Source organism: Theropithecus gelada, chromosome 7b, assembly GCF_003255815.1.
Source record: "Theropithecus gelada isolate Dixy chromosome 7b, Tgel_1.0, whole genome shotgun sequence".
NCBI classification, from domain to species: Eukaryota; Metazoa; Chordata; class Mammalia; order Primates; family Cercopithecidae; genus Theropithecus; species Theropithecus gelada.
In genome coordinates, this window is record NC_037675.1 from 11,328,061 (window position 1) to 11,342,557 (window position 14,497).

General features: G+C 46.0%; 1 pseudogene; it reads left to right on the top strand.

The window, feature by feature from the left end:
* The first annotated feature begins 469 nt into the window (after positions 1–469).
* On the top strand, positions 470–1,339 carry LOC112629152 (annotated as a pseudogene).
* Positions 1,340–14,497: the final 13,158 nt, after the last annotated feature.

The window sequence follows — 14,497 nt, forward strand, 5'->3', positions numbered from 1 at the left end:
AGACTCTGTCTCAAAAAATAAAATATGTCTATTGCCATTAAGGAGCGTTGTGTTCTGGCCCTCTGCAACTACTTGAGCCCAGGATTTAGAGACCAGCCTGGACAATATAGCAAGAGCTACAAAAATTAAAAATGAAGTAGGCATGGTGGCGCACACCTGTAGTCCTAGCCACTCGGGAGGCTGAGCGGGGAGAACCACTTGAGCCCGGGAGTTCGAGGTTACCATGAGCTATGATCATGCCACTGCACTCAAGCTCTGGGCAACTGTGACAGAGCGAGACTCTTTTAAAAAAAGAAAAAAAATAGGTGGCCTCTGGTGGGCCTCCAGCCAGTTAGACCGCTTGACCAGGACGCGTGCAGCTCAGCCAGCCACAGAACTGGAATTTTTTCAGGAGCAGGGGGAGCATGGAGTTTGGACTTTGCTGAGCAACTGAAGTGAGCGCAGAGCTTGCTTGCTTAGGAGAAGCCCCATGGATGGCGAACAAGGGGGCATGGATGGGAGCAAGCCCACGGGCCAAGAGACTCTCCTGACACCAGGCTTCTTTCAAATTCACTGTGTCTGATTGGTCTCCTATGCCTGAAACTGCAATCTACAGACATCAGCTGTCTCTGAGGACCCTCATCAGCCAGGGATGGCTTGTGAACATCATCACAGCAGATCATGTTTCCCCACTCCATGAAGGCCGTCTCAGAGGTCATCCCTCTTCTGTAAAGATTTTATTAAAGCATGGAGCTCAGGTGATTGGTGTGACAACAGACTGGCACATTCCACTGTTTAATGTTTGTGTTAGCCACAGCTGGGATTGTGTGAATTTGCTTCTGCAGCATGGAGCCAGCATTCAACCTGAGAGTGATCTGGCATTCCCCATCCATAAAGCTTCTAGGAGAGGCCACGTGGAGTGTGTTGACTCTCTTATAGCTTATGGGGGCAACATTGACCATAATATCAGCCACCTGGGCACTCCACTCTATTTGGCTTGTGAAAACCAGCAGATAGCCTGTATAAAGAAGCTTCTGGAGTCAGGAGCAGACATGAACCAAGGGAGAGGTCAGGATTCCCCACTTCATGCAGTGGCCAGGACAGCCAGTGAAGAGCTGGCTTGCCTGCTCATGGATTTTGGAGCAGACACCCAGGCCAAGAATGCTGAAGGCAAATATCCTGTGGAGCTGGTGCCTCCAGAGAGCCCTTTGGTCCAGCTCTTCTTGGAGAGGGAAGTCCCTCTTCTTTGATGCAGTTATGCCACCGTAGAATTCGGAAGTGCTTTGGAATCCAGCAGCATCATAAGATAACCAAACTGGTCCTCCCAGAGGTTCTGAAATGGTTTCTCCTACATCTTTAAATGCATCAATGGAATGGATTCACAAACAACATGAAAACATTATTGAGTGTTATAGCCACTAGAATTTTAAAATCAAGTTGGGTTTATAGAGTTTGGTTAGTTTTTTCGATTAGATTTGTATTTGTTATAAACTTGTTTATAGAGTTTGACTAATTTTTTTATTAGGTTTGTATTTGTTAAACGATGAAGCCAGAGTTTAAACACACTGCTTGTGTTTGTATTATTAGTGGGGAAGGCATGAAGACTTTCTTTCCTGCTTGGAGAGTGTCTAAAATAACAGTTATTGTTTTGCATATCTACTGCATGCCAAGCACTTTCTGCATCATCTAATTTAGCCCTCACAGCAACTGGGTCAATACGTCCAATTTCTCAGTTCAAGGATAGAGGAGTCAGATTCAAATACAAGTTTTCTGATGTTAACCTATGTGATGATTTGATTGAAGCAGGATTTTCCCACATCACTATCCTTGTTCCATCTCTACTATATGGGAATGAAAATAAAGACATATATTTCAAAAAAAAAAAAAAATAGAGCCGGTCTCCTGGTGTTGAATTCAGGTCTCCTCCTTAGATGGTGAGAATGGGAAAGCAGCTTACACTCCCTTTGCTGGTGTAACCAGCAGGAACTGCCGTAAACTTCCTGGTACAATACCTGAAACAAAGCAAACACCCAACAGATATCTTGCATATATTGATTCCCTTCTCTGTCAGTACAGTAACATCATTGAGAATGGACCCAGCAGTATAATAACATCAGTCACCACTAGATGGTAGTAATGGCACTAAGTAATTAGTTATTAAGCTATCCTTTGAAGTAGCTAAACAATTACAAAAAAAAAAGACTGGTCCTTCTTAGACCTAAGTATTATTTCTGTTACCAGATTTTACTCATTATTTCATTCAGCAAATATGTATTTGTATCATATCAGCAAATATGTATCATTCAGCAAATATGTATGTTAGGCACCACAGCAGGTAGTTACGATACTAGGCTCGGCCAAGGAAGACACAGTGCCTGCCCACACAGACCTTAGGGGGTAGGTAGGAAAATGGATAAAGAATCACACCAGCAAGATACCACAGCATAAGGGAAGAAGCAGCCATGGTGGGAAAGAAAGGTGTCCCTGAGAAGCAGTTGAGAAAAAGATGAAGGAGCCAAGATCCAAGGAAGATAGACGGTAGGTGAGGGGTGGAAACGGGGTCCCCAGGAAGAGCTTGCCAAACGCTCAGGAGCAGGCTAGGGCCTGCTGCTGGAGGGACATGCAGAGACCAGGCCTTGCATGCCCTCAAGAGCCTTATTCAAGTTGGGAAGTTTGGTCTTCTTTCAAAAAAAAAAAGGGCCTGCTGCGGTGGCTCACACCTGTAATCCCAGCACTTTGGAAGGCTGAGTCAGGCGGATCACGAGGTAAGGGTTCAAGACCAGCCTGGCCAAGACGGTGAAACCCCATCTCTACTAAAAATACAAAAAAATTAGCTGGGCATGGTGGCAGGCGCCTGTAATCCCAGCTACTCCAGAAGCTGAGGCAGAGAACTGCTTGAACCCGGGAGGCGGAGCTTGCAGTGAGCTGAGATCCGGCCACTGTACTCCAGCCTGGGTGACGGAGCAAGACTCCGTCTCAAAAAAAAAAAAAAAAGAGAGAGAAAGACAGGCCAGGCGTGGTGACTCACACCGATAATCCCAACACTTTGTGAGGTCAAGGCAGGCAGATCACTTGAGGTCAGGAGTTTGAAACACGGTGAAACCCCATCTCTCCTAAAAATAAAAAAAATTAGGCCGAGTGCAGTGGCTCAGGCCTATAATCCCAGCACTTTGGGAGACTGAGGAGGGCGGATCACCTGAGGTCAGGAGTTCAAGACCAGCCCAGCCAACATGGCAAAACCCCGTCTCTACTAAAAGTACAAAATTAGCCAGGGGTGGTGGAGCACGCCTGTAATCCCAGCTACTCAGAAGGCTGAGGCAGGAGAATCACTTGAACCCCGGGAGGCGGAGGTTGCAATGAGCCGAGACTGTGCCACTGCACTCCAGCCTGGGCAAAAAGAGCAAAACTCCATCTCAAAATAAATAAATAAATAGATAAACAAACAAATTAATAAAAATACAAAAATTAGCTGGGCGTGGTGGTGCATGCCTGTAGTCCAAGCTACTTGGGAGGCTGAGGCACAAGAATCACTTGAGCCTAGGAGGCAGAGGTTACAGTGAGCCGAGATTGTGCCATTGCACTCCAGCCTGGGAGACAGAGCAAGATCCTGTCTCAAAAAAGAAAAGAATGTTAAAGAAAAATATTATTTATTATTATTTATGACATTTGTTAAAAGGTGGTAACCTTGTATTTATTTTTTATTTATTTATTTTATTTTTTATTTTATTTATCCAAAAGGAGTCACAGTGATAGGTGTAGGGACCATTACCACAGGGTCTTGCAGTGGGTACGAGAGATTGGACTCAACGCCAACTTCAACAAAGACAAGGGGAGATTTATAACCAAGGAGAAGGGTGGGGGTCACTGGATGGAAAATTACTAAGAGGAAACATCAAGGACATGTGGTTTCTGACTTGGGATTATTGTAGAGGATGGACAGATATCATAGGTGAGGGTTTTAGCAAGATTCTTACTTAAATGAATCTACAAGAACAGAGAGGGAAGTCTATGGTCAGGACTAGTCAAGCAAAGAACTCAGAGGAACCTGACTAAAGTTCTGATTAAGAAGAGAGTCTATGTCGGATGAAGATGGAAACCATCATTCTGAGCAAACTATCACGAGGACAGAAAACCAACCACCACATGTTCTCACTCATAGGTGGGAATTGAACAATGAGAACACTTGGACACGGGGCGGGGAACATCGCACACCGGGGCCTGTTGTGGGGTTGGGGGGAGGGGGAGGGATAGCATCAGGAGATACATCTAATGTAAATGACGACTTAATGGGTGCAGCAAACCAGCACGGCACATGTATACATATGTAACAAACCTGCACGTTGTGCACATGTACCCTACCTTATTTTTATAGTAAAAAATTTAAAAAAAAAAACAAAGAAGAGAGTCCATGTCAAGAGATAAAGGAAAGTACAGGACTCAGTAGGTAGTGGGGGTGGTGCAGAAGAGGGAAGTGTCAGAGATAGCTCCCAACCACCTGGTTCAGAGACAGCAAATGGAAGGTGGGGCCACCCACTAGGCTAAAAGGAGGGAGGGGCCTTCAACTGCGCTTGGGTAGAGGGGAAGGAAAGTCATGAGCTTATCTTTAGGCTGATTTTGAGGGGTCTTGAGATATCCTTGTTTTTTAATTGAGACGGGGTCCTGCTCTGTCACCCAGGCTGGAGAGCAGTGGCATGATACTATCTCACTGCACTCTCCACCTCATGGAGTTTGAGACCTGCTTGGGCAAAATAGTGAGACCCTGTTTCTACCAAAAAAAAAAGAGAGAGAGAGAGAGAGAGAAAGAGAGAAAGAGAGAAAGAAAGAAATCTAACAAGAGACAGAGATCAGGATAGAAATAAGGATGGTTTCAGCCCGGCACAGTGGCATGCACCTGCTATAGTCCCAGATACCCAGGGGGCCGAGGCAGGAAGATCACTTGAGCCTACAAGTTTGTGACCAGCCTGGGCAACGTAGTGAGATACCCAGCTCAAAACAAAAAGGACAGGGTATGAGAGAAGAGAAGGGAAGGTTTCAAGAGAATTGAAGCACAAAATGAACCAAAACTGACCGATAACAGGATTATAAGAAGCATATGCCTGAGTTCTCTTCTCAACAAATTGCTCTCACTACCAAACTCCCTCTCAGAGAAGGGGATGAGCTCCTTTCAAAAGTCCTCAAGCACTTGTTGTTTAACTGGGCTGGCCCAAACACTTGAGTGCCAGCGTTTATGACACCTCATCACACATACAGCCTTCAGCTTAGATGTTGGAGGAGGAAGCCGGGCACGGTGGCTCACACCTGTAATCCCAGTACTTTGGGAGGCTAAGGTGGGCAGATCACCTGAGTTCCAGACCAGATAATGAGACTCCATTTCAACAAAAAAAAAAAAGAAAAAAAGAGGGAGGGAGAGAGAGAAAGTTGGTCTGGACCAGCCTGACCAATGTGGAGAAACTCCATCTCTACTAAAAGTACAAAAAATTAGCTGGGCATAGTGGCGCATGCCTGTAATCCCAGCTACTCGGGAGGCTGAGGCGGGAGAATCGCTTGAATCCGGGAGGCGGAGGTTGCAGTGAGCTAAGATCGCATCATTGCACTCCAGCCTGGACAATAAGAGCAAAACTCTGTCTCAAAAAAAACAGATGTTGTAGGAGGAGGGGTGCTTGGCTTGGTAGGTCAGCTGTTCAAAAGCACAGCAGTGGAGGTGGAGGGATTTCTTTGTCTTTTTGGTTTTTTGTTTTTGAGACAGGGTCTCTCTCTATCACCCAAGCTGGAGTGCCGTGGCACAATCATGGCTCACTGAAACCTCCACCTCCTGAACGCAAGCAATCCTCCCACCTCAGCCTGGTGAGTAGCTAGGACTACAGGCATGGGGCTAATTTTCTTTTTAAATTATTTTTTGGAAGAGATGAAGTATCACCATGTTTGCTAGGCTGATCTCGAACTCCTGGACACAAGAGATCTGCCCACCACCACACTCACCCGAAGCATGGTTCTTAACTTTGAGAGAGATTTCTCTTGTCCATCCCTGTTTCAACAGTCAAAGCATGGTCAGGAGAGGTACTAATAGTAGACATACACAGGCTTGGCTTCATAACCCGGTTCCTTCCAATATAAACTGTGAGAGCCTGGGGCAATTATGTACCTCTCTAAACTCTAGTTCCCCTAACTAGGGCTTCTCTGCAGCTAACAGTCCGGTAAGTAAAGAGAAAGAGAAAGGTTGGAAAGATAAGCAATTGTGGCAAAATGTTAACAACCAGTGAATCTATGTGATATAAAATTGCCTCTCAGATGAGACTCTTTTTTTTTTTTTTTTGAGAAGGAGTTTCGCTCTTGTTACCCAGGCTGGAGTGCGATGGCATGATTTCGGCTCATCACAACCTCTGCCTGCCAGGTTCAAGCAATTCTCCTGCCTCAGCCTCCCACACGCCCAGCTAACTTTGTATTTTTGGTATAGACAAGGTTTCAACATGTTGGTTAGGCTGGTCTCAAACTCCTGACGTCAAGTGATGCACCCACCTCAGCCTCCCAAAGTGCTGGGATTACAGGCATGAGAAACCATGCCCAGCCTCAGATGAGAGTCTTGTAATGCTTTGTTTTTGTTTTTGAGACGGAGTCTTGCTCTGTTGCCCGGGTTGGAGTATAGTGGCGCAATCTCTCATTCAAGCAATTCTCCTGCCTCGGCCTCCCAAGTTGCTGGGATTACAGGTGTGTGCCACCATGCCCAGCTAATTTTTGTATTTTTAGTAGAGACAGGGTTTCCACATCTTGACCAGGCTGGTCTTGAACTCCTGACCTCATGATCCACCCGTCTCAGACTCCCAAAGTGCTGGGATTACAGGCGTGAGCCACTGCACCCAGCCCAAGACTCTTGTAATGTTTTAATAGGCTTCAAATTTTTCTTTCTTTTCTTTTCTTTCTTTTTTTTTTTTTTGAGACGGAGTCTCCCAGTGTTGCCCAGGCTGGAGTGCGGTGGCACGATCTCCGCTCAGTGCAAGCTCCATCTTCCAGATTCACACCATTGTCTTGCCTCAGCCTCCCCAGTAGTTGGGACCACAGGCGCCCATCACCACACCGGCTAATTTTTTGTATTTTTAGTAGAGACAGTATTTCACCATGTTAGCCAGGATGGTTTCGATCTCCTGACCTCACGATCCGCCCGCCTCGGCCTCCCAAAGTGCTGGGATTACAGGCGTCAGCCACCGTGCCCAGCTGGCTTCAAATTTTTCTAAATAAAAAATAATTGGGACATATAAAAATAGAAATACCAGACCAGGGGCAGTGGCTCATGCCTGTAATCCCAACATATTGGGAGGCCAAAGCAGGTGGATCACCTGAGGTCAGGAGATCGAGACCAGCCTGACAACATGGAGAAACCCCACCTTTACTAAAAATACAAAATTAGCCAGGCATGGTGGCACATGCCTGCAATCCCAGTTACTTGGGAAGCTGAGGCAGGAGAATCGTTTGAACCTGGGAGGCACAGTTTGCAGTGAGCCAAGATCGTGCCATTGCACTCCAGCCTGGGCAACAAGAGCGAAACTCCATCTCAAGAAACAAATAAACAAAAAAAAGAAATACCTAGTAAGGACAGTAGCAGGTGTGAATATAGATTAAGCAAGATTGGCCATTAGTTGAGAACTGTTAAAGTTGGGTGATGGGTACATGGAGGTTCATTACATTATTTTCTACTTCTGTATGTTTCAGGGTTTGGGTTTTTTCTTTTCCTTTCTTTTCTTTTTTTTTTTTTTTCTTAGACGGAGTCTCGTACTTTCACCCAGGTTGGAGTGCGGTGGCAAAATCTCAGCTCACTGCAAGCTCTGCCTCCCAGGTCCACGCCATTCTCCTGCCTCAGTCTCCTGAGTAGCTGAGACTACAGGCGCCCGCCACCACACCCGTCTAATTTTTTTTTCTTTTTTTTTTTTTTGTATTTTTGTATTTTTAGTACAGACGGGGTTTCACCATGTTGGCCAAGATGGTCTCGATCTCCTGACCTCGTGATCCGCCCACCTCGGCCTCCCACAGTGCTGGAATTACCTGCTTGAGCCACTGCACCCCGCCTGGGATTTTTCATCACTAAAACTTTTGTGTTTATTTTATGGTTTGGGGGTTTTTTTTAGATAGCATCTTGCTCTGTCACCCAGGCTGGAGTGCAGTGGTGCAAACATGGCTCACTGCAGTCCTGACCTGGGCTCAAGTGATCCTCCCTCCTCAGCCTCCCAAGTAGCTGGGGCTACAGGTGTGCACCCCCATACCCAACTAATTTTTTTTTTTTTTTTCATTTTTGGTAGAGAGGGGATATTGCTACATTGCCCATGCTAGTCTCAAATCCCTGGGTTCAAGTGATCCTCCTGTCTCACCCTCCCAAAGTGTTGAGATTACAGGTGTGAGACACCTCACCCAGCATATCAAGAAGTTTTTTCATTTTTTGGGTTTTGGGGGAAGTTTTTGTTGTATTTTGGTATTTTTGTTTTTGTTTTTATTTGTGTTTTTGTTTTGAGACAGGGTCTCTGTTGCTCAGGCTTGGGTGCAATGGTGTGATCATGGCTCACTGCAGCCTGGACCTCCCAGGCTCAAGCAATCCAGTTTTTTTGTCTCTTTGTTTTTTCATTTATTTTATTTATTTATTTATTTATTTTTGAGACAGACAGAGTCTCCTTCTGTCACCCAGTCTACATTGCAGTGGCATGATCTTGGCTCACTGCAACCTATGCCTCCCAAGTTCAAGTGATTCTCCTGCCTCAGCCTCCTTAGCTGGGACCATAGGCGCCTGCCACCACGCCCAGCTAATTTTTGTATTTTTAGTAGAGACAGGGTTTCCTATGTTGGCCAGGATGGTCTCAAACTCCTGACCTCAGGTGATCTGCCTGCCTCAGCCTCCCAAAGTGCTGGGATTACAGGCATGAGCCACCGCACCCAGCTCCAAACAGTTGTTCATTTAGTGAGGACGATGCCTTAGTCTGTTCCCATTTATAATGTTCCTCTGCCCTACTGCCCTCCAAGATAGAAGATGCACTAAAACCCAGTTCCTCCCTAGGTTTACTGCAATATATAAGCTTCTAAACATTTTTTCATCTTATAAAGGTTGAGAATGGTTGATGACTAATTGGAAGCTTCGCACAAATCCTTGGATTTTTTTTTTTTCTTTTTCTTTTTCTTTTTTTTGAGACAGAGTCTTGCTTTGTCACCCAGGCTGGAGTGCAGTGGTGTGATCTTGGCTCACTGCAGCCTCCGCCTCTCGGATTCAAGCAATTCTCCTGCCTCAGCCTCCTGAGTAGCTGGGACCACAGGCATGCGCCGCCACACCCAGCTAATTTTTGTATTTTTAGTAGAGACAGGGTTTCACCATGTTGGCCAGAATGGTCTTGATCTCCTGACCTCATGATTCACCTGCCTCGGCCTCCCAAAATGCTGGGATTACAGGCGTGCGCCACCACACCCAGCCAATTCCTTGGATTTAAGAGCCGACAGCTGCAAGAACTTCCCTTCTGGCAGACAAACCAACTCCAAGGCGTGAAAGCCACGGGAATGCTGGGAAGATAAATTCAGAAAGACAGAGGTCCTACTCAATGGCACCATCACCATGCACTGCTGTGGCCAAGCCTCCAAGGTTTCCTAGCTCCTTCTTCCAGGCTGCTGAAGGGCACCCTGGAGCACCTGGGCTGAGAGAAGTCCCTGCCCCAGGTTTGGGGGCACAGGCCCCTACTGTCCTTTTCTGCCTTGTCTCTGGCCCTTCTCCCCTGTCTTCCAGTCACACCAAACAACAGGCCACACCCCGCTGCACTCAGCTGTCTCCCACACACAGGTTTTTGCCCTTTCTCATGCAGTAGCTCACTGCCTGGAATGTCCTTCCCAGCATTTCTCCCAGAAACTCCATTTGCTCTTCTGAATGCCTTATAAGGATCTCTTTTCCAGAAAACATCCTTACTAATCCTATCAGTTGGGGTTACCTGGTCATCTCTCTACTTAGCGATCAGTGTTCAAATCCTGCTTCTCTATACCAGCTCTGTAAGGTTGAAAGAGCTGTTCCATCTTTTCTGTCTAGGTTTTCTCATTTTTTTGTCCTTTTCCCCCCTCCCCCCCAAGACAGGGTCTGGCTTTGTCACCCAGGCTAGAGTGCAGTGCGCAATCTCGGCTCACTGCAACCTCCTCCTCCCAGACTCAAGCAATCCTCCCACCTCAGCCTCCAGAATAGCTGGGACTACAGGCATGTGCCACCACACCCAACTTATTTTTTTGTATTTTTAGTAGAGGTATGGTTTTACCATGTTGCCCATGGTGAACTAACTCGTGAGCTCAAAGTCATCCGCCCACCTTGGCCTCCCAGAGTGCTGGGATTACAGACGGGCGTCACCATGCCTGGCCCGGGCCAGGCCCTTTCTGAAGCCTCTAGAGGAGACCCTGTGTTCCATGCCTTTTTCTTCTGGTGTTGGTGGCAGTCTTGGAGTTCCTTGTTTCATGGATGATGCTTCACTCCAGTCTATGTGGCAGAAATTCTCTGGAGTGTGTAGACAAGCCTTCCTCTGTCTCCCTCTGATGAAGATACATGTGATAACACTTAAGGCCCACCCTGATCATCCAAAATCATCATCTCCCCATCTCAAGATACTTTTTTTTTTTTTTTTTTTTTGAGATGGATCTCGGTCGTTTCCCAGGCTGGAGTGCAGTAGCACAATCTTGGCTCACTGCATCCACCACCTCGCAGGCTCAAGTGATTCTCCTGCCTCAGCCTCCTAAGTAGCTGAGACCACAGGCATGTGCCACCATGCCCAGCTAATTTTTGAATTTTTAGTAGAGATGGGGCTTCACCATATTGGCCAGGCTGGCCTCAAACTCCTGACTTCAAGTGATCCACCTGCCTCAGCCTCCCAAAGTGCTGGGATTACAGGCATGAGCCATTGTGCCCGGCATCAAGATCCTTAAATTAAGCTGGGCTTAGTGAGCCGAGATCATGTCATTGCACTTCGGCCTAGGTGACAAAGCAAGACTCCATCTCAAAATAAAATAATATATGGTTTTTTGTTTTTTTCTTTTTTTTTTTTTTTGAGACAGAGTTTCGCTCTTGTTGCCCAGGCTGGAGTGCAATGGTGCAATCCTGGCTCACTGCAACCTCCGCCTCCTGGGTTCTAGTGATTCTCCTGCCTCAGCCTCCCGAGTAGCTGGGATTACAGGCATGCACCACCACGCCCAGGTAATTTTTTATATTTTTAGTAGAGACAGGGTTTCTCCATGTTGGTCAGGCTGGTCTTGAACTCCCAACCTCAGGTGATCCACCCACCTCGGCCTCTCAAAGTGCTGGAATTACAGGCATGAGCCACCACGCCTGGCCTAAAATGAAATTTTTTTTAAAGTAAGATATTTAACTTACACAGCTGCACACCTGCAAAGCCCTCATTGTTGGGGTGGATTTTTTTTGTTTGTTTGTTTGTTTTGAGACAGAGTCTCACTAAGATTACTATGAGATAATCCCAAGGTGGCCTGGGATTACCAAGCCACTTTGCCCTGCCTGTGTTTTGGTTTTTGTTTTTGCTAGATAAAGTAACATTCAGTTTCCATGTATTAGGATGTCATTGGGAGACCATTATTCAGCCCACCACACACATCCCCAAATCTATCAGGTTAAATGGAGCTAGATTTTTAAGCTTCCCAAGTAGCTGGGACTACAGGCATGCACCACTATGTCTGGCTAATTATTTTTATTTTTTATAGAGTTGGGGTCTTGCAACATTGCCCAGACTGGTCTTGAATTTCTAGGCTCAAGTGAACCTCCTGCCTCTGCCTTCCAAGGTGCTGGATTACTGGTATGAGTCACCACACTGAGCCAGGGAGAAGGAATTTTAACTGAGTCCCTCCTATAATAACTCCACACCTCTCTAAAAACCACACTGCTCGCCCCTCCCCACCCCCACAAGTTTTGGAGTTTCTGACTCCTGAAACAGAATGAGTCACAGACAGTTCCCATCAGAAGAGACTATGTTCCTCCCAACTCCCACTTAGTTCCCGTTTGTTTAGGATTCAAGTGTCTTGTCCAGTTTCCCTCTTGCCTCCCCTCTACTACCCCCAGAAATGCTTGTGCAATATTGAACTGACTCACCCAGGAATAACTCATGACTCTCCCTTGTTTACAGTTTAAGGGACTAGGGTGTTGAAATATCTCAGCAAAGGCCACTGAGGGACTCTTGAGTCCAGGGACAAGGAAACACTGGACAACCTGGGAGGAGCTGGGTACATTCTCCGGCCTTCTCTCAGAGGGGCTTTTGCTGTTTTGTAATAGGCAGTGGTGTGTTGGTAAACATTTAACAAGGCATCTCCAAGGGGAAAAGTCTTAATATGTAGTGTTTACCTATTCCTGTGGTGTAAATACCCCTGCTATGGCCAATTTCAAGCTACCAACATGATGTCATTGGAACCAAAGTTGGAAAGAAATGTGCATCATCATTCTGAGGAGCTGACTCCAGCACACCACTGTAGCTCCACAGACCTAAGTGAAAATTGTCAGTCTTCACTCCACGAGGATGTAGAGGCCCAGGAGCTGGACAATGTAGCTCTTAGAAGATCATAATAGAGTCAGTTTCCTAATTTCAGGGACCAAATATTACTGCTAAGAACAAATGGGAGGCCACATGCGGTGTCTCACACCTGTAATCCCAGCACTTTGGGAGGCTGAGGCAGGTAGATCACCTGAGGTCAGAGTTCGAGACCAGCCTAACCAATATAGTGAAACCTTGTCTCTATAAAAATACAAAAATTAGCCAGACGTGGTGGCATGCATCTGTAATCCCAGCTACTCAGGAGGCTGAGGCAGGAGAATCACTTGAACCCGGGAGGCAGAAGTTGCAGTGAGCCGAGATCACGCCACTGCACTTCACCATGGGCAATAAACCAAGACTCTGTCTCAGAAAAAAAAAAAAAGAACAAATGTGTAAAATAGTCACAGATCTTTACAATCCCATCCAGCAATGAGGTTCTAGGTACAAAACAAATATTAACATCTTTCTCCTCTGGAATCGCTCGAACCTAGGAGGCAGAGGTTGCAGTGAGCCAAGATAGTGCCACTGCACTCCAGCCTGAGAGTCAGAGTAAGACTCCGCCTCAAGAAAAAAAAAAATATTTTTTTTTTCCTGTGAACTCTCATCAAACTTCTATTTCTACATCTCTTTTGATTTTTTATTTATCTAACAATGACTGTGCCAAGCAATGTTCCAAGTAAGGTATACACCTTGACACAATGCAACCTTACAACAAGCCTACAGGCAAGTACTTTACGTATTTGTTTATTCATTTGTTTACTTATGTATTTATCAAGACTGAGTCTCACTCTTTTGCCCGGGCTGGAATGCAATGGCACCATCTGGGCTCACTACAGCTTCGACCTGCCAGGCTCAAGCAATCCTCCTGCCTCAGCATCCCCAGGGTAGCTGGGATTACAGGCACATGCTACCACACCTGGCTAATTTTTGTAATTTTAGTAGAGAGGGCGTTTCACCTTGTTGCCCAGGCTGGTCTCGAACTCCTGGACTCAAGCGATCCACCTGCTTCAGCCTCCCAAAGCGCTGGGATTACAGGCGTGAGCCACCGAGCAGAGCCTGGGGCAAGCACTTTTTAAAAATCTGTTTTACAAAGGAGCAAACTGAAGTGCTGAGAGGTTACCTGTCCAAAGTCACAAAGCCTGAATTGCCTTTGCAATATCCCTTAAAAAGTGGCAGAATAAATGTCCACTCTCCCAACCCTGTTCACATATTTCAGATTTAGATTCCACATAAAAATAAAAAGCACTACGTATACATATTTACATACATTTATGACCTACCTTATAGTTATTTTGTAGCTGTTGTTAGTAATGAAAATAAGAAAAATTTTATACATCATGTGCTATGCAGAGACCACTAGACATGGTCATTGTTCAAAGGTCTAAAACAGGAACTATATTTCTAAGAAATAATTTATTTCATTTTATTTATTTATTTATTTTTTTTAGAGATGAGGTCTTGCTATGTTGCCCAGGCTGGTCTCAGAACTCCTGAGCTCAAGTGATCCTCCTGCCTTGGTCTCCCAAAGTGCGGGGATTACAAGCATGACCCATGGTGCCTGGTCCTAAGAAATAATTTAATATTTTATTTTATCAATAACAACACCCGGCCGGGCGTGGTGGCTCAAGCGTGTAATCCCAGCACTTTGGGAGGCCAAGACGGGCGGATCACGAGGTCAGGAGATAGAGACCATCCTGGCTAAAACGGTGAAACCCCGTCTCTACTAAAAAATACAAAAAACTAGCCAGGCGAGGTGGCGGGCGCCTGTAGTCCCAGCTACTCGGGAGGCTGAGGCAAGAGAATGGCATAAACTCGGGAGGCGGAGCTTGCCGTGAGCCGGGATCCGGCCACTGCACTCCAGCCTGGGCGATAGAGCGAGACTCCGTCTCAAAAATAAATAAATAAATAAATAAATAAATAACAACACCCGAAATTTATAGAGCTTTTTTTTTTTTTTTTTTTTTTGAGGCAGAGTCTCTCTCTGTTGCCCA